Below are 19,521 nucleotides of genomic sequence, written 5' to 3'. Positions count from 1 at the left end.
TTTTATCATAGTGCACATTGCATGTTTGTGCGACTTTTCATCAAAGGCAAACCCAGTTTCACCATTTTTGTGAAATGTTTCTGCCCTAAAACGTTCTGAGGGCCTAAATGCTTGAAATGCTTTTTGTGGTGACTATGGAAGGTGCAAGGTGAAACATCAGCCAAAGGGGGACTAGAAAAACGAACTGTTGCTACTCTTTATTCCTTCACCATCCCCTTCTTCTCTAGACCAATATCCAGCTGAATTCAGCATAGTTGCAATAAGAAAAGGACTAACTATATCTCTATCACATTTGGCAGAATGATCCTAATTATTTTGGTAAACATAAATACCTCACTTCTATAACGATATACAAGGATCCTTGATTTTGCTCGTTTTTCATGCCTGGGAAAGTTGGTTAATATTTGAATTACGACTTTATAGTTACACAACAGAAATGGAGGAGGAAATGTATCATATCTAGATCAATGTAAATATGTAGCCCATTCCCCCCTTCCATTTGGCCAATTGAAGTCGTTGGCCATACCGAAATCGACATGCAAATGTATCCCAGGCTGTGTATGTCTGCCAAACGCATCCCTCTGATATGATGGCATGCCAAACGGCTGAGAAGAGGATTGACCTCTCTCCCAATGGAATGGGTTGCCCTGCAAACCAAAACTAGCTTCTGGCATACTTGCTGCTGCAGCAAAGGAGCAGTAAAATGGGTGTAACCCAGTGGGTCGTCCCAAAATAGATTGCTCCATCTGTAGAGGTGCAGAGAGCTGTAAACTATAAGATGGTGTCAAGTCTGATAATAGGGTTGGTGTTGTAGAGAATAAATCCTCAACGCCTCGATAATCCCCATTGACACGTCCCAGCACTCCTGAAACCCCTGATCTGCAAAATAACCACACACAACATTAGAACTGAGCAGGCTGCTCACCACCCAACCGTGACATCTACGGGATGTGATCCCGAATCAGAAGGTGTCCCCTCCGAGCCACGAGCTGAGCTACTGGCACGAACTCCCAATCAGATCCAAACCAGCCTGGTGTCCCATACCACCAGGTGGCGCTGTGAAGCCCTGGATCTGCCACTGGGCCTTGGGCTACGCTAAGATGCAGGCGCGCGTCCGCGACTCAATCCAGGATCAGACCTAGCACCTGGGAACGAGACTTGCTCCCAACTGCACTCTGAGAACTGAACCTCCTGGGCCTCTTTTATAGACTCGGGCCCCAGCGCCAAAAATAGCGAAGACCTATAAATAGTTCGTACCCTTGCCACTCAACCCGAGAATCAAGCCTGCCTAGCTCTAAGCCTCCGCAGGCTAACCTGAGCTAGTTCTGTGTACCTAGTACACGTCAGATACCAATCCGTGCACATGACACCCATACTGGGGAGGAAGCTGCTCAAACTGAGACTGACAAAAGGGCTGAAATCCTGCTAAGTGTCGGGCATCTGCCATAAAACCCCCATGTTGTGCGGAGAATGCATCTTGGCTGTCTGACTGATCCCCATGCTGGGGCATAGGCTGCTTGCCCTTGTCAGATAATGCGCCGAGCCGCTGAGATATTTGCTCACCAATCTGCTGCCCCAACTGAAGACATGTATCATGGAGCTTGGAGGATAATGCTTCCAGGAACTGTGCCGACACATCCCGGGATGCAGGTATCATACAACCAGTGGACGCGCCAGCTGTGGAAGGAAAATACTCATGTTGAGCAGCCTCATCACTGTCAGTGATGAGGCTGCTGAGCTTGGGAGCCGACTATCCCGGGAGAAGGAGCTCGAATCTAGCTAGCTTCCTGCAAAAAGTCCCACTCTGGCAGACAATGCTAAGCAAGTACGAGCGTAAAGGAAGAAAGGAAGCAGATAGACAAAAGTAAATGCTGCTGTAATTGCACCTGATGTTGTGTGTGCAACACACAATAAAAGTTGAAAATGGGCCAAAATGGGGCAGTGGAAGGCCTTGAGAATGGGCCAAAATGTTGTCTCGTCACCCACTCACGTTTGGGTTGTGTTGGAGTCAAATCAATGGACTGCTTTGTAACTCAAAATTCATTCGTCAGTCCTTTCTAGTCGAAAGAAAACTTAAGGAAGCTTGTCAGTGGCTTTGAGGCTGCAGTCGAGACTCCTGAGAATGATGGAAGAGTCCCTTGATGTTACAGATATGCTTAGAAAGGTTGTGCATTGAAAAATTGTACACACAGGCATCCTTAATCAAATTTGGCGATGGTGTTAGCTTCGGCGTTGCTTAAGGAAAGTGAAAGGAAGAAGAAAAGGTGCTAGGGTTGGAGCTCTAATATTGATGTAGAAAAGGGGACAGGAGCAATTAAAGAAAATGATGTTAGAAATGACCCAATAGAGGGTACGCACAGCGGAAGACTGATAGAATAGCCCAGGCATAGTTACCAAGTAACAGCATTCCGACATCCGGAACGTCTGGAACGCCGTTCCAGGTAGCATGCCAGAACTGGAACGGCCCCGGAACGTCTTTTTTTTGTGGGGGGGGCCTCTTTGAAAGTTTCAAATGGGTATTTTAGAGCTTGTAGATAAAGTTTAAAGCTGTAAAATGTTAGTTTCTTTCATTTTCTAACATAATTTTAAGCCATATGATGATGTGTCGTGTATGACGTGGTGTTCTGGTTCCCGTTCCCCCTTCCCGGAACGTTCCCGTTCCGACACCCGAATTTCCAGAACGTTCCCGTTCCCTGGTAACTATGAGCCGAGGAGCTCACACAGTGTGGTGTGGGGTGTGGAATCACAAATATTTAAACTTACGTGCATAGAATAGATGTGCAGACTCATCAATAGACAATGAACCAGCGAGATAGAGAAACCACCAAAATAATATATTTCCGTCCAAAGCTATGGAAACAATACAAAAGAGATAGATCCAGAGTCCCACCAATGGTGTGGTCCTCTGATCTTACCACAAGGTACTTCCCTATCTGCTGGCTATCTCTAGAGTCGAGCCCGCGTGCTCCACCTCGAGGGTGAGTAGACTTTCTGTTTAGATCCCTTCCCCCTTGCTGTCTTTGCACCAGCCTAGGTGGGCAGCACCCTCAGCTAAGTTTGCAGCTACTGTTTGCTCTCTTCTCCTCCAGTGATGAGGCCCAAGACAAGCTCCCTGCTGCTCCTTTCTGATGGGGCTTTTCTGCTGCTCCCAAGTGATATGTAATGAGGCCCGAGGCCTCTCCTTTTATAGGGGCTGAGCCCCTTGTCAATTTGACCGACCAGCCAGCCCTAAATGGGCTGACTGGCTGGTTGGCTTGCAGCCCTAACCAACCCACTGGTTGGCTGCTTTCCAAGCCCTATATAAGGGCCTCTGCCAGGCCCTTTTGGGCTGCTGTCAGGCCCCAAGGGCAGCCCCCCATTGGGCCCTACCCGTGGGCTCATCTATGGCCAAAAGTGGCTGGTCCACCATAGCCTCCACCTCTGCCCCTTCTGTCCTGCTGGTCCTGCCCTTACTCAGGCCTGTTCCAGCCCTCAGAACCTGCTCCAACAGCTCCGTCATGCTGCTGTACTGCAGCCATACCTTCACTGATTTCACCGCCATGTGTTGCCATGTTCCGGGCCTGTTTGCAGGCTATGACCCTGCCCACTACCCTCTCCACTTGGCCTGCCATGCAGGGGCCATCTGTCCGGGATACTTTTCTCTCTTTGATTCTTGCCCGCATGGCAGCCATGCTGCTGCGCATGTGTCAGTCTCTCAAACCCTAGGTTCACCCCCCCATGCTCTCCTCATATGGGGGCTTACAGATGGGGAGGTGACCTTTCCAACAAAGGAGTAGAAGAGCGGAAGGGAGAGAGAGAAGGGAGAGAAGGAAGGAGAGAGAGAGAGAGAGAGAGAGAGAGAGAGAGAGAGAGAGTAGGCTGCAAGGAGGAGGAAGGGTATTACTCAAAATGTACACAATGAGTGGTGGATGGGGACTTATATAGTCCCTCCACATTTCCCACCTAAAGGGCCACTAAAATAGCCTTTCCCCCCTTTCATTACATAGACCAGGGCAACCTAGAGGCTTACCTGGAACATCTGATCTGCTGTGTAGCCTTTTTGATGGTTTGCAGTACAGGTTGGTACAACCTCAGGTTCAGTGTGGAGGTTTGGTGGAAGACTGCGTCTGACTGGAGAACATCTGCAGATGTGTGGCAGCAGCGCAGCACACTCAGTAGCAGGTCGGGATCAGACTACAGACCGGTCGGGTCTGATCTGATTGGCAGTGTGCTGTTTTGGGCCTGGTTGGCTCAGTGTGAGTCAGCCTTGTTTGGGAGGGATTCTAGTCCCTTCAACCCTGTAAAGAGGGAGTTTTTTGGCGCATCCAAATAATTTCCACTGAAGCCTATTAAGGGCAACGCAGGAGGAGTGCATGAGCATCTATGCTCCCAGTAGAACTCAGCATACAGTTGAATCTGACTGCTTTTACCCAGCTCACTGCTGGAAATTTCTTGCTCTTCTCTTAGCTGTTATCCCACACTTTGTGGATGAATAAGATTCTGAATAAGAAGTCTGGACTAGTGCAAATCATGAAGTAGTGTCCATTAGCAACTCTTCCTCATCTGAGGAGTCACCCAAACTGAAAATAGCACTTTCAGAAAAAGAGGATTTGTCTGATCCTCTTGTTCGTCTTCATTGCCTCGTGCACCACCTCTTTCTCGACGCCCTCGTCCTCTGGCCTCTACTTCCACCTCGTTCAATCCTGCTACATCGAGCATATATCAATGTCCTCCTAGTCCCTTCACCTACAAGAATCTCTCTCTCTCAATTCTTGTGTGATTGGATATTACGTTTGGACTTGCTAGTATGCTACAGTCCTTGAGCATCATGTGATATAACTCTTGTAGGCCATTCTATGGGCTATCTGTAGGTTCCTCAGTATGTGCCTTGTAGGCCTAGTAATAGGTAGTTAGGACACTTGGTATAGGTAGGTCATGTACCCGTTAGTACAGTTAGTACCACTAGGACACCTTGTCCTAGGGTTTCATCATATAGGGTGTACTTTGTACTTACTTCAGCATTGCCGCAATTCATTACAGCAGCTAGTTTTTGACTCCATTGCTTCATTTCTTGAGCTTCCATTGCTTGCCTTAGTCTACAGTGGTATTAGAGCAGGAATCCTCAGCCATTGGCAGCCTCCCCCGAAGCACTTGTACTTGCATTTGGAGCTTTTTGGCAGACATTTCGGCTCATTAACGTGCTGGTCGGCTCATATCTCTAGGCGCCCTTAACACGTGGGGCATTTAGGGCTTCTCCAAGCAGTTCCGTCACCAAAAAAATTATTTTGGGGCTGCCGCTGCATAGCCGCCTGCCATAAATGCTTCATTGAGCCGCATTTCGGCACAGATAAGGTGTTAGTTTCACCCTGTTTTCTTCGCAGTGTGAACTTTATGGACCTGTTGCTTCAGTATGGAGGTGTACGGTGCATTTAAGCTAGCTGCCATTCGCATGTGTGGACAATACTGACTTGTACGGAGCATTTAAGGGCTGTACGGTGCATTTAAGGCAGCTGTACGGAACATTTATTGCAGCCACCTGTTGAACTGATCTGTCTCGGGATCTGCAGCTGCATTTTGGAGTGCCTACACTCACCGACTTGAGCTTTGGAGCCTGCTGCTGCCATCGAGAGACCTCTGTTGAAGCCCTCTTGCTCTCATTTGGTGTTTCTACATCTCAGGCTGCGAGCATCTCACCTCTGGTTGCTGCTGCACTCATTTCGAGGTCTTCTCCTGCTTGTGGGAGCACATACTCTTGCTGTAATTCCATTTTCCAGCCTTCTTTGTGCACCCTTTATTGCCATTTATTTCACCTCTCCTCCAAGGGTGACTACTTGTGCTCGTGTTTGGAGCCATTTTCTTGCTATAATTTTGGTCCACATCACTTGGTAAGCTCGTACTTTAATTCCTTTCATTTCCAGCAAAACAGTCCTTTCTCTGCTTTATTTGCATCGTGGAAAGGCCCGTGCTGCCTTGGAAGGCCTCGTGTTGCCTTGGAAGGCCTCGTGTTGCCTTTTGGGAGTCTTTTGCAGCAGGTACACCTTGTGACAGCCACACATTTGCAGTGAAAAACTTTGAAGCTTGTGCAGTAAATTGCCTTTTGGATTTGGGAGATTGCACTCCTCTCATTTGCATTGTCAGTTGGCGTCTTTGCCTTCCCATTTTGCACTTTGGCTGTCAATAAGGATGTGTTACGGGGACGCGAATTTCTAAGCTTTAGGAATTTACGGTGACTACCCTAGCCTCCAACTGATTAAAACAGTTCAAAGGACACTTTAGTGCAATTAATTCCATGGTCCAAGGCAAGGGACTGAAGGTTAGAGAGGGGTAAAATCCCCTTTCGCTAAAATAGCTCCAGGAGCCACGTTTGGCGAGCAGGCTTGGAAAGCAAGCAACATAGTCAAAATTTGCTTTCAGGGCTGTTTTTGGGACCACAGGAGAACAGGGAGAGGCAAGTCCCTGGCTGGGAAAGTGCTCTAGGGCTATTCTATCACATCAGTTTGCTGAATTTTGACTACCAGGACAGTCTGTGGGCTGTTGGTGGGTGCCAGAACCTCAAAATCCAGATCAGTTCGTTTTTGCTGCATGCCTACTGTTCATGCCTTCCTAGAGGCCCAAATCTGATTCACACTTCTTCTAGGAGCTTTTGAGGCCAGATGTGCATATCAAAATCGCACTTTTTCAGGCAGTATGGAGCTTCCAAGCAAATCGATCTGCTTCTAGACTTGGCGATTCTCTTCCAGCAGGTCTTCCAGGGTTGCTTTTATTGATTTTCATCTGCTAGGGTGCAAGAGATCTTGCCAGGGAATTTCGTTTTTCCTTGCTGGCTGTTTTTCCTAGGGTTTCGAGAGCTTTCCTATCGATTGATTGCTTTTCGGGGGCTTTCCTATTGCCTCAGAACCTTTAGATCCTTTTGCTTTGCGCAGCTGGCCTTTTTGTTTGCGAGGAACAGCCAGGGGTGGTTGTTTTGCTGGCTTTTGTCTTGCTAGGGTTCCCTTGACGGTTTAGAGCTACCCAAGACAGATAGGGCTGATTGCTCTGCTGCCAGGACTCCCCTAGTGGGTATCAAAGCTGCCAGGTTAGAACCCTCAGCCAGATTCGAAAGAAGGGCCGCTATGGAATGTTGCACTGGACTGGGATAAATTCTATGATTGTAGAGTAGGACGGAAGTGCCTGTGATCAGATTATTCATTTGGCTATCTGTGGATTGATGCATTGCGGTGTGATTCTTGTATTTGCATGCCTTTCTGAATAAAAGATAAAGAAATACCTAAAGGGGCGCTAAGTTTAGGGCCAATCTGATGTCTGGTGCAAGAAGGGGGCAATCTAGCTCTTGGGTGTTGTGTTCTAAGTGCCCCAGATATGTTGGGTAGAATCATAGAACCAGGAAATCGAGAACTTTGCCTCGCGTGGGGTAAAGTAAGAGATCAGAATGCCTTAATTCTTTTTGATCCAGGAGCTACCGATAATTTCATTTCAGAAGTCCTAGTTTTGAGGCTAGGAATTAAGACGGAAGAATTGGGATTTATCTTTGGATGTAGAGCATGTTTTTGAAGGGGATCCAGTCAAAGTCACACCTTTGATTGGAAAGCTCAGAATTCATGTACAGGACTATGTAGATCAGGAAGAGTTTTATGTTTCACCATTTAAGCATTATGATGCTATTTTGGGTATGCCGTGGTTCCATAGAAAGGAGGTAGTTCTGGATCTAAAGCAAGGACCCTCAGTTTTGTGCATCGGAATAAGCAACACAAGCTTTTGGCTAAGGGAAAAGGCGAGATGATTCCAGTCGTATCAAATATTTCCGTTGCTAAATCAATAAAGTCTGCAATTTCTGCGTGTATGGTCTTTTTTAAAGAGAAAGAGGGTGAACCTCAAGTGGGAACAAGTCCTTTAGAAAAAGAAAAATTTCAGTTTCTAGAATCTTTCAAAGATTGTTTTTTCGATTCTCTACTACGAGAGCTTCCTCCAGAACGACCTGAAGATCATGTCATAGAGCTCCTTCCAGGAGTGAGCTCCCGAATCGACCACCTTATCGTGTGAGCGCAGACCAGACTGAAGAAATTATGGCATAGGTAGAGGATTTGCTCTCCAACGGACTTATCAGGCCCAGTTCCTCACCCTTTTTGTTCACCAGTGCTCTTAGTTCAAAAGAAGGATGGCTCTTATCGTATGTGTGTGGATTATAGAGCTCTTAATAAAGTGACAGTCAAGAATAGGTTTCCAATCCCTCGCATAGATGATATTTTGGACAGACTGAAAGGGGCCACGATTTTCAGCCGTATTGATTTAAAAAGTGGATATCATCAGATAAGGGTCTACCCACAAGATGTCCATAAGACAGCTTTTCGGACCACTTTTGGACTTTATGAGTTTTTGGTGATGCCTTTTGGGCTTACCAATGCACTAGCCATCTTCAATCGTATGATGGACATAATTTTTCAGATCCTACAGGCACTTTCTTTGATGATATTTTGGTCTTTTCTAAGATAGAAGAAGAGCACAAAGAGCACTTGGCTACTGTGTTTCAAGAACTGAGAAATCATAAACTTTTTATTAATGCCAAAAAGAGTGAATTCTTTCTTGGCGAGATTCATTATCTTGGACACATTATTTCCAAGGAAGGGATTAGGATGGATCCAGCCAAGATTAAAGCTATACAGGAATGGCCAGAGCTCACCTCGGTACATGAAGTACACAGCTTTCTTGGGTTTTGTTCCTATTATAGACGCTTCATCCTACACTTTGCTGATATAGTAGCCCCCTTACATGACTTGAGCAAGAAAAATGTAGTTTTCAGGTGGGGAGAAAGACAAAGGATAGCTTTTAATGCTCTCCTAAACAAGCTAACGACTGAGCCTATTCACATTGTTCCAAATTTATAGAAACCGTTTGATGTGGACTACGATGCATGTGGAGAGTGTGTGGGGGCTGCCCTCCATCAAGGTTGGGTTATAGCTTATGAAAGCAGGAGGCTGTGTGATGTCGAGATGCTTTTGGGTGTTTATGAGAAAGAGATGCTAGCAGTTATTCATGCTTTAAATATTTGGAAGCATTATCTTCTTGGAGCTGACTTTATAGTCAAGACCGACCATTAGAGTCTGAAGTATTTCTTGACTCAGTCCGAGATCTCCGAAAAGCAGATGAAGTGGGCAAATTTTCTGTCCATGTTTTATTTTCAGATTGTTTATACTCCAGGAGCTTGGAACAGGGTTGCGGATGCTTTATCTAGAAGGCCTAAAGTGAATAATGTCACCATAGCATATCACCGAGACTTGGAGGCCATGAAAGAGCTTTATTTATAGGATCCAGATTCGGAGAGACCATGAGAAATATTCAGTAGGGAGTATCATTCAGCCAGTATACATCGAAAGACGGATTTCTCATGAAAGATGATCATCTTTGTGTGACCCAAGACATGCGAGCCAAAGTTTTGGAAGAATGTCATGCTCCTCCTTATGCAGGGCATCGAGGTATTTTGTCTACTATACATGCCATTGAGAGATATTTCTTTTGGCTAGGGATGCGGAAAGACATTCACAAGTATGTGACACTTTGGTGTCGGTACAACCTGCCCAGTCACTATCCGTGTAAGCATGCATGGTAAGTGAACCCTGATCACCATAGAAGAGGGCTAAATCTTGAGTGCCTTTGAGATATCTGAAGACTCTCTTCACTGCCTGCCAATGCTGTGAACTGGGCATGTGAATGAACCTGCTGAGCTGAGATATTGCATACTGTAAGTCAGGTCTGGTGTGACATAAGTAAATGAGACATCCAACAGCCTGTTGGTAAAGGGTGATATCACATGGTGGGCTCCCATCATGAGCTGAAAATTTGAAGCCAAGGTCCACTGGAGTAGAGATTGGCTTGCAATCCTCGAACTGAAAACAATCAAGGAGCTGTACAATATACTTGGACTGTGACATCATGATACCCCCCTCAACATGAGCAAACTCCCATGTCTGACATTTCAAAAGCTTGCTGCAAATCAGCCTTGAAAGCTGCAATATGCTGAGTATCTGGGCCCGTGATTAGCATATCATCCACATATAGAATCAGCACTAAAAAATCAGATCCACTCCCATGGACATAAAGAGTGGGTTTTGTGGGGCTATTCTGAAAACCAAGGGATAGTAAGTGTGCATGAATTTTGGCATACCATGCCCTGGGTGCCTGCTTCAAACCATAAAGGGCTTTTCTAAGCCGGCATACCTTGTTTTCAGAATTAACAACCTCAAAGCCAGGAGGTTGTGTCACATAAACTTCTTCCTGCAGATCCCCATGAAGAAAAGCTGTCTTGATGTCAAGCTGGTGCATTTGCCAATGGTGATGGGCTGCAATGGCAATGACACATCTAATAGTAGTAATCCTGGATGTGCGAGCAAAGGTCTTCTCAAAGTCAATGCCTTGTTGTTGGGCATACCCTTTTGCAACAAGACGGGCTTTGTGTCGATCTATACTGCCATTAGATTTCCTTTTTAATTTGTAGACCCACCGGGTACCAATGGCATGCTTGCCGGGAGGGAGATCTACTAATTCCCATGTGTAATTTTTGGCAATGGATTGTAACTCAGCTCTCATTGCATCCATCCACTCTTTTCTGTCAAAAGCATCTTTATGGCACAAAGGCTCTTCATTGCAAGCTGTAGCAAGGAGTGCAAACTCAAGGAAGTGACCATGCATCTGTCTATTCCCTGATCTTGTCCGGGCAGCAAAAGGTTGATCTTGTTTGCTGTCCCTCAATGTATCAAGAAGCCATCTGGGAACTTGCCTTTGCTGTCTATTGACAGCTCTTTCTTCAATCACGGCATCATGAATAGTGGGATCATTTTGTGTTGGAAGAGAAACCTGCAAATCAGCATGGGGTACTGGCTGATCATTGCTTGTTGGAGGGCCTGCAGGAGACTCATGTTGCTGGTCAAAGTCCCCCTCTGAGGAAGGCAGAGGTAACCAAGAGTCAAAGGCATCAAACATGTCAACTTTTGGCTTAGCTTTGCAGTCCACAAGAGGAGAAGCCGAATGTTCATCAAAGATTACATCTCTACTGACAATAATCTTCCCAGTATTTGGTTTAGTATAACCTATACCCTCTGCTCTCCTGGCTGTAACCAATAAATATGCATTTGATTGCCTTGTCATCAAGCTTATGTCTCAGCTGAGATGGTACATGAACATATGCAAGAGACCCAAAAACTCTCATGTGTGAAAGTGAAGGCTTCCTGCCTTTCCATGCTTCATAAGGTGTAACAGTCTTCAATGCCCTTGTAGGTGATCTATTCAGCACATAGTTGGCACACATCACTGCATCAAGCCAAAATTTATTGGGCAAGGACTTGGCCTTAAGCATGCATCTGGCCATCTCCATAGTGGACCTGTTCTTCCTTTCAGGAACAGGATTATGCTGAGGAGTATAAGGAGTAGTGCATGAGTGAACAATGCCTTGTGAAGATAAAAATGCATCAAACTCCTTTGACATACACTCTCCCTCCCTATCTGTGTTGAGGGAGACAAGCTTGCATCCTGATTCATTCTCAACCATATTCAGCCACCTCTGAAAGCATGAGAACACTTCAGATTTGGCTTTTAAAGCATATACCCAGCAATATCTTGTGAAGTCATCAATGAGAGTCATGAAATATTTGTACCCCCCAATGGCATTTGTCCTCATTGGGCCACAAACATCACTGTGCACTAGCTGGAATTTCCTTTGTGAGAGTTTTGGACAATTCTTTTGAAAAGGAGACCGATGTATCTTACCCAAAAGACAACCCTCACACACGTGTTTGGAAACTGTGTGAATTTGAGGTACATCATTTGCCATGTCCTGTGAATGTAACTTGGCAAGAGCTCTATAATTGAGACGACCCATTCTCTCATGCCAAAGATGAGTTTCAGCAAGCTGCGAATCTGAAATAGCAAATGCTTCAATAGAGAGTGCAACTGAGTGATCATCAAGGTGATAAAGCCCATTTTTCAAACTTTTTCAAAGTGCCAGTGAGAACTATGGCATTGTCATCATGAAGATCATATACTAGGCATCTGTATCCATCAAAAATCACTTTGAAACCTGAAGCGACAATTGCTGAAATTGAAATCAAGTTGACTTCTATTCCAGGACGAAAAGAACATTAGTCAGAGTGACAGGATGGCTTGAAATGGATGTGAGCTGCACATCTCCAATTCCTTTTACAGCATAGGAGGCATTGTTAGCACATGTGACAGTTCCTTCACGAGGTGCATTATGTAAGGAATGAAACAACTGTCTGCAAGATGTGACGTGCTTGGAAGCACCACTATCAAAATACCAAGACTAAGCATCATTAGCAGTAAACAATGCATCAACTTGGAAGGGATCAAAGGAGCAATGGAAAGCCCATGCCCAATCATCCTGGAGAGCATGTGCATGTGAGGCATCTGCTGGCTCGTGGAATTCAATTGCATGTGAGGCATTAACTGTCAATCCTGCTTTCTTTTTATCCGAAGCAATGCGCTTCCTGCATTCTGAAATTTCATGCCCAGGCTTGCAACAATAGTTGCATCTTTTCTTCTTTGACTTATCTGCTGTATTTTTAGATGCATTGGAGGAATTGCCACTGTTAGGCCCATATTTAGGTTTGCCCATAGGCTTGGAAGCCTTGCCTCTTCGTGTCTGCTGTGAAGCAAATGCATGATCAGGAATAATAGCTTGTCTATTAGCTCGACTTTGCTCTTCCTACAGAAGCAAAGTGACTAGCTGATCAAAAGAGTAGTGGTCTGGATCACCCATGGCCACTAATCGAAGGGTTGTAGCAAACCCTTGATATGTATCTGGCAGTCCATTCAATGTGGTACTGACAAGCTGAGAATTTGGCACCACCTCATCAATATTGGCAAGTTGTTCCATGAGATCCTTGACCTTTGTCAGGTATGCATCCATAGAGTCACCTTCATTCATACTGACTTCCTGCAATTGCCTTCTTAAATATGCAACACGTGCCTCATTGCGAATCTGATAAAGAGAAGCCAATTTGTCCCAAGCATCCTTTGCTGTCCTGCAAGACCGGATGTGTGGCATAATGATTCTCTTGCATGATAAAGCAATACAGGAATGTGCATTTGCATCTCTTGCATCCCATCTTGATTGTTCTTGAGTTGGAGGAGCAGCAGCAGGGGTGCTAGAGGATAAGGCATCAGGAGGAGTACCCTCTGCAGAGGGATCAGCAGTAGGGGCAGCCACTGTAGCATTGGCTGGCCTCAGATCAATCCCAGAAACAATATTCCAAAAATGCCTTGCAACAAGAATGTGTTTCATGAGATAAGACCACATCGGATAGTTGGTGCCATCCAACTTATCATCTTCACGAAGAATGCCAAATAGATCATGATTGTTACCAGCCATTGCAAATAGTACAAGTAAAAATGCACTGACCAAGTGACCAAAGGATAGCCTCAAGGCTTTAAACTGCAAAAATATGTCTTACTATCCCAAATACGTGTGAGCCAATAACAGATATTTCCAGGAGGCTGCACTGGGCCTCAAGGCAACACGGTGCCTTTTCTTGCTCAGATGATAAAATAGAGAGAGCAAATAGACTGAAAATATGTGCAGCAAGGTATAGGAATAGAGTTACCAGCTGAAATTGAGCTCCCAACACAAAAGCCCCAAATTTGGTTGGCTTGAGTGATGACGTGGCACAATGTGACAGTCCTAAACCTGAATTTGACTGAAAACTTCAATTTTTGGAAGGATTTCAGTTGTCAACCTTGTCCAAAGTGTTGATTGACAAGTTGAAGGTCCAAATATCAAAAGCCCTAAATTTTCCTGTTGGAAATTAGGGTTTGACAGTCAAATACTGTGAGAAACAGTAAAAAACAGCAAATGTTGCTTGTAAATCAGCTTCTGGTCCCCTGAACTGAATGCTGAGACCCAAAAGATCTCTGTAGGTAGAATATGACAGACCACGGAGCTGCTGCAGCAAGTTGAAGTGCAAAAGGCGGCTGGAGCAGAGCTGGAACAGCCCTCAGATACCTCGAAATGTGTGCGTGGCTGCAAATGTCTTCTGTGGAGGGCTTTGGACAGGTCGCGACAGCAGGACGCCTCCTGCAGATGGGTCTGGAGAGGTCGCGGGAGCTGGGCGCCTGGATCTAAGGCTGGTTGAAGTGATCTGCAGCACAAAAATGGTGACAGATGGCCACAGGTGCTGTAGGAGACCTCGAAAAGGCTGCAGCAGGACCTAGAAGCAGTCGCCTCAGCTGGGAAGCAGCAATGAGGCAGGTTATGGCAACAAAAAGGCTCTGGAAGCCTTGGACAGCAGCTGAAGAGCCTCGAACAGGCTGGAAATGTGACGACCAGCAATGCAGCAGACTCCCAATGAGCAATGGAGGACTCCGGGAGGCTGAGGAGAGCTGGAAGATAAATGCAAGACCTGTTCTGATACCACTGAAGGTGCGGTGAGCGTGGGCGCCCTTCCTTCCGCCTGCAGCTCTTTGTGCGTGGCCTTCCTGTCGCTCTCTTGGCCTGTGCCTTGCGTGCAGTCTTCCTTTTGCGGCTCTCTTCCATGCAGCCTTCCGTGCGCTCTCGCCCTCTGTCCCGCGCACCCTCTTGCTATCTCGGTTGTGGACTGGCGCTGCTCTGATACCAAATGTGAAGAACCAGCCTTCTCTAGAATACAAATGTGTGTAATGCATGCAGAATTTGAATGCTGATTGACCCTCCAATGGGGAAGAGCGCCCTCGTGAGAGTACTCGTGTCAGGGGGGTGTGAAATTCTAAGTACTTTAATGTACTACAAGACTGTGACAACTTTGGTTTTAAAAGTCCAAGCGTGGGATTAATAATGTGTAATTAAACGCGGCATGGTACCTAGCACATAAGCGTAATTAATTCCTAGGCCCAAAGGCATTCCAAGGAATTAAAAGAGTGGTTGTTGGAAAATGATGACGTGGCATTTTTAATGGCCATCTTAGAGGGCCATGTACCTTCAGTGGCCCCCCCTAGAGTTCCAGGTGGCTCTAGTTCCTTCTACATGCTCCTTTGCCATTCCTAGACCTTCTTGGGCCTTCTAAACTTCACATGTGTGGTTTTCTCTCTCATCTTCTCCCTTTGTTGAGATTTTGGCTTGGTTTTTCAGCCTCTTCAGTTGAATTCTGTTTTTCTTCATAACTCCTCACCCGTTTGGATTCCTCAACTTTCGTTTGGCCCGATGGCTTCCCCTCTACCTCCCCTTCGTAGTGATATGCTTTTCCCTCCGTGCATTTGGTAGAACGGGCAGAGCTGAGCACTTCTTTTGCTGGTCGAATTTGCAAAAGTGGCTTTTTCTGGACCTTGTTACTTCTATAGCCTCTGGGTCTATCCTCTTGCAAAGCTACAGCTTTCTGTTGAATTTCAAGTGGTCCCACGCGCTGGTTGACTGGTTTTTCTCAGATTTGGAAGACTTTTCAGCGATGAAACTCCTCCAAAACCTTCTGAATGCATTCCTCTCTGAAGCACGCTTCTTTTGAGCCCAAGAACTCCCAGTTCTTCGCGATAGAAGTGCTTGTTTTCGCATTTTTCAGTGGAATTCTTCCTGGTTGGCTTTTGTAAATGCTCTTTCTTCATGCCTTTGCACTCCTCTTTGGCTGAGAATGCAATTGGGCTACTATGTTCTCTTGGCGATTGAGAACGTGGTTCGAGTTTTCAGGGCTTGGTGAGTTGTGATTTTACTGCTGCAATTTCTTTTTGCCATAAGCTATTGGTTGGCCTCGTGTGCCGTCTCTTTCTTGGTTCATAGGTGCTTAGGCAATGCTACATGAGTCATTCTTTGGTTGGGTACTTTGCCGATTTTATTTTGGAGCTTTGAAAAGCTTTGTGAATGCCATTTGGAAACCACTCAAAGAGAGTGCAGCTGGGGTGCAGTGTGATTGCATTTGGACAGCCAATGGAATTGCACTCGGAAAAGAGAATGCCTTTGGATTGAGCCTATGGGTTAAATGCACTTATGTGATGGTGTTCTATGCTTAAAAGCCTTGCGAAGGCTTAGTAGGTCTCCCAGATGCAACTTGTAATCATTTCACTGTGAAATATAAAGAAATACCGAAAGGGCGCCATGGTGTTTGGGGTCAATCAGGTGCACTTGTCTATGTTTGTTGAGCAGGGGAATTGTAGCCTCCATCCCTTTTTCAGTGGTTTTGTTTGTGAACAAATGGGTAAATGCCAAATGGTGATCATGCGATGGTTAATGGTTGTGATATATGCTTTGTGAGCTGTAAATAAGTGCTGAAGTGATTAAAGGTTTAGTTCCACTGCCCTCTGAGTGATTAGAGGCTGGTTTCATTGGTTCCATTGCCGGGATACCACACACTCTTCCTCAAGAGGTGGGCCTCGGTAGTTTGGTGGAAAGATATCTTTGCTGCATTTTTTGATAGCTGAATATTACAGCCATAAACATGGTGAGTACCCATGAGCAAGAGAGCTCCACAACTCCTCAAAGGAGAAGGCAGGAAAGCCTTAATGATCCACCTAGTGTACAGTTGCAAAAGGAGCACAACAAATGCCTTTTGAGCAGGCTACACATGAAGCTACAACTCAGCTCAATGGTGATACTAGTTCTAGCAGTGAGTCAGATGATGCTACTATGTTGAATGCACAGCTTGCAAGTGCAGTGACTACTTTGCTCAGCTGACTCAAAACTTGGCTCAGATTGTGCAAACAAATGCCAAGAAGAAGAAGAAATCAAGAAAGCACAAGCACGGAAAGAGTGAGTACACACATGCATCAGCTTCTCATGGCGGACAGCACACTCTTGCATCAGTTTCCCATGAGGGACAGCCATAAAAAATGACTCAGAAAGTGACTTCCAAGAGAGAGGAATCCCCTAAAAGAGCACTTGAGAAAGAGGTACAAAAAGTACAGCCAGTGCAACAGTATGAGCAGCCAGCGCAAGGCCTTGGTTTGGGTACTTCTACTCCTTAAAATAATAATGTGCAGTCCATAAATGTGGCTCAGTCACCTCACCCATATTTGCGGCAGCAACCTGAATATTTTGGTATAGATTCTATCTTTGATGCTATGTTGATTTCACTGCCAATTGGGCATAGAAAGCAAGCCATGTATGACAATGTGGGAATGCAGCCAGGCATGCAAGCCATAGCACATGCTCCCATGCCTAATGTTCAGCCAAGCATGGCTCTCCCTAGTGAAGGGAATGCTGCAAAAATACAGCCATCTTTGGGACAGCCAACATCAAATGTATATAAAGAATTTAAGGATGGTGGTTCTCATGTCAAGTTAGAGACATATAATGGAGTACAGGACAGGTACAAAGCCCTCACATTCCTTCAACAGTTTGATGTTGCATTTCTTGGGGGTTTGTTTACAGAAGCATCCAAGATGAGGAAGGTTGCCACATTTTTGAAAGGCAATGCACTTAAGTGGTACACCAACCTTATGCTTCATGGAGATGCACCTGCTACTTGGCTGGAATTTAAGCAAGTGTTTTCTTCTACTTGGCTTACTCTAACTTTTGAAGTTGAAGTACTTTCACATTGGCATGACTTGTCATACAAACTTTGCAAGAATCTTGATGATTACACCCAGAGGTTTTGGGATGTTTTGCTGCCATTGAGCTCTTACAGGCATGTTTATTTGAAAGAGCAAATAGAGAGGTATTGTTGTGGATTGCCTAGTGAGCTACATGATTATTGCATCAAAACCAAGGTGGGTTCTATGACTCAATTAATTGAGAATGCAAGGACAGCATATGCATGGATGCAGGAGAAGAATTTGGGCTTTATGGACAGCAAGAAAGAAGACAGCAAACGGGCTGCCAAACACCAGGATAAGAAGGACATCAAATCTGAAAATAAAAATTATGGCAAACGGCCGTTTCAAAAGGGAGGAAAAGCCCAATTCAAAGCTGGTCAAAGGCGTGGATAGCCTAATAAACAGCCTCGTACCAAGTTATCAGATGAAGAGAAAAAGTCACTCATGGAGCCAAACAAATGTTTTATATGCAAAGGAGAGGGACACCGCTCTTATGATTGCCCATCCAAGAAAAGAGGCAGGTCAGATGATGGTAAGAATGATGATAAACAGGTTGATCGGAAGGGCAAAAGGCCTAAACCTTCCGCAGGACTTCTTCCAGATGTGATTGGGAGTTTGCCACATGCACATGATGAAGAGGAAACGAAAATGACTGAGATGTGGAGAGCATGGGAAAAAATCAGAAATCAGAGTTGTTTGTTTTTCTTTGATTCTGGGGCAAAGGCGAATTTCATAACTCCTGATATGGCAAGAAGGCTTGGCATCAAGCTTGAGGAAATGGGGCCATCCGGCATGTGTGATATGGCCAACCTTGAACTCAACACACGTGTCACTCCTATCATTGGCAAGTTGAGGATGCATATCCAGGGATATCAGGATGCAGAGGACTTCTACATTATGTCTTTGCCAGAGTGTGATGCTTTGCTTGTTGGGATGCCTTGGATGTACAGGGTGGGGGCTGATGTGCAGATGAGAAACAAGAAGATTTCTTTAACTCATAGAGGCAAAAATCATGTACTAGATGTAAAGTTGAAAGGGGAGTCCATCCCTGTAGTTTCAGCTTCTTGTATTTCCAATGTAATAAAGCGTCATATTTCAGCGTACTTGATTTTTGTCAAAGAGGACAGCCAACCAGTCCAGAAAGGCTCCAGTCTTTCTTCTTTAGATAGAGAAAGGGTTGCTTTTATCTCAGATTTTCATGATTGTTTCTCAGATGCACTTCCTCAAGAATTACCTCCCAAGAGGCTCGAGGATCATCAAATTGATGTAATTCTAGGAAGCTCACCGCCTAATATACCTCCCTATCGTGTCAGTAAGGCACAACAAGAAGAGATAATGTCACAAGTGAAGGAACTCTTGGAAAAGGGATTAATACAGCCAAGTAATTCTCCTTACTGTTCCCCTGTGTTCCTTGTGCAAAAGAAGGATGGCAGTTGGAGAATGTGTATTGATTATAGGGCTTTGAATAAAGTCACAATTAAGGACCGTTTTCCAATTCCACGCATTGATGATATATTGGATCAGTTGGAAGGTTCCTCAGTGTTCAGTCGTATTGACCTTAAAAGTGGATACCATTAGATAAGGATACGGCCTGAAGATGTCTACAAGACTGCCTTCCGCACTTCATTTGTCTTATATGAGATCCTTGTGATGCCTTCTGGTTTGACTAATGCACCTGCCACTTTCAATAGAATGATGGACATAATTTTTAGAGCACACAGAAAGTTTGTGGGCACTTTCTTTAATGACATCATTGTGTTCTCTAAAAATGAGCAGGAGCACAGGAAACACCTCACCATTGTGTTTCAAGAGTTGAAAAGACACAAGCTATTAATAAACACCAAGAAAAGTGAGTTCTTTTTGCATGAGATTCATTTTCTCGGTCATATAGTGTCAAAGGATGGAGTCAAGATGGATCCTGCAAAAGTTGAGGCCATAAGGAGTTGGCCAATTCTAAAAAATCTGCATGAAGTCAGAAGCTTCCTTGGGTTGTGTTCATACTATCGGAGGTTTATAAAGTACTTTGCAGAAATTGCTTCTCCC

General features: G+C 45.1%; 1 protein-coding gene across 1 annotated transcript in view; it reads left to right on the top strand.

Annotated features, from left to right (window-relative positions):
- LOC147905240 (Nitrilase/cyanide hydratase and apolipoprotein N-acyltransferase family protein) overlaps positions 1-19,521 on the top strand; it is a 49,510-nt gene that overhangs the window by 5,385 nt on the left and 24,604 nt on the right. The gene's annotated exons all lie outside the window — the stretch shown is intronic.

This window comes from Dipteris shenzhenensis, chromosome 1, assembly GCF_047967505.1.
Source record: "Dipteris shenzhenensis isolate YYH24624 ecotype China chromosome 1, Dip_SZ_1.0, whole genome shotgun sequence".
Classification (NCBI taxonomy): domain Eukaryota; kingdom Viridiplantae; phylum Streptophyta; class Polypodiopsida; order Gleicheniales; family Dipteridaceae; genus Dipteris; species Dipteris shenzhenensis.
The sequence above is the reverse complement of the archived record's forward strand: the minus strand, read 5'-3'. Positions and strand labels throughout refer to the sequence as shown.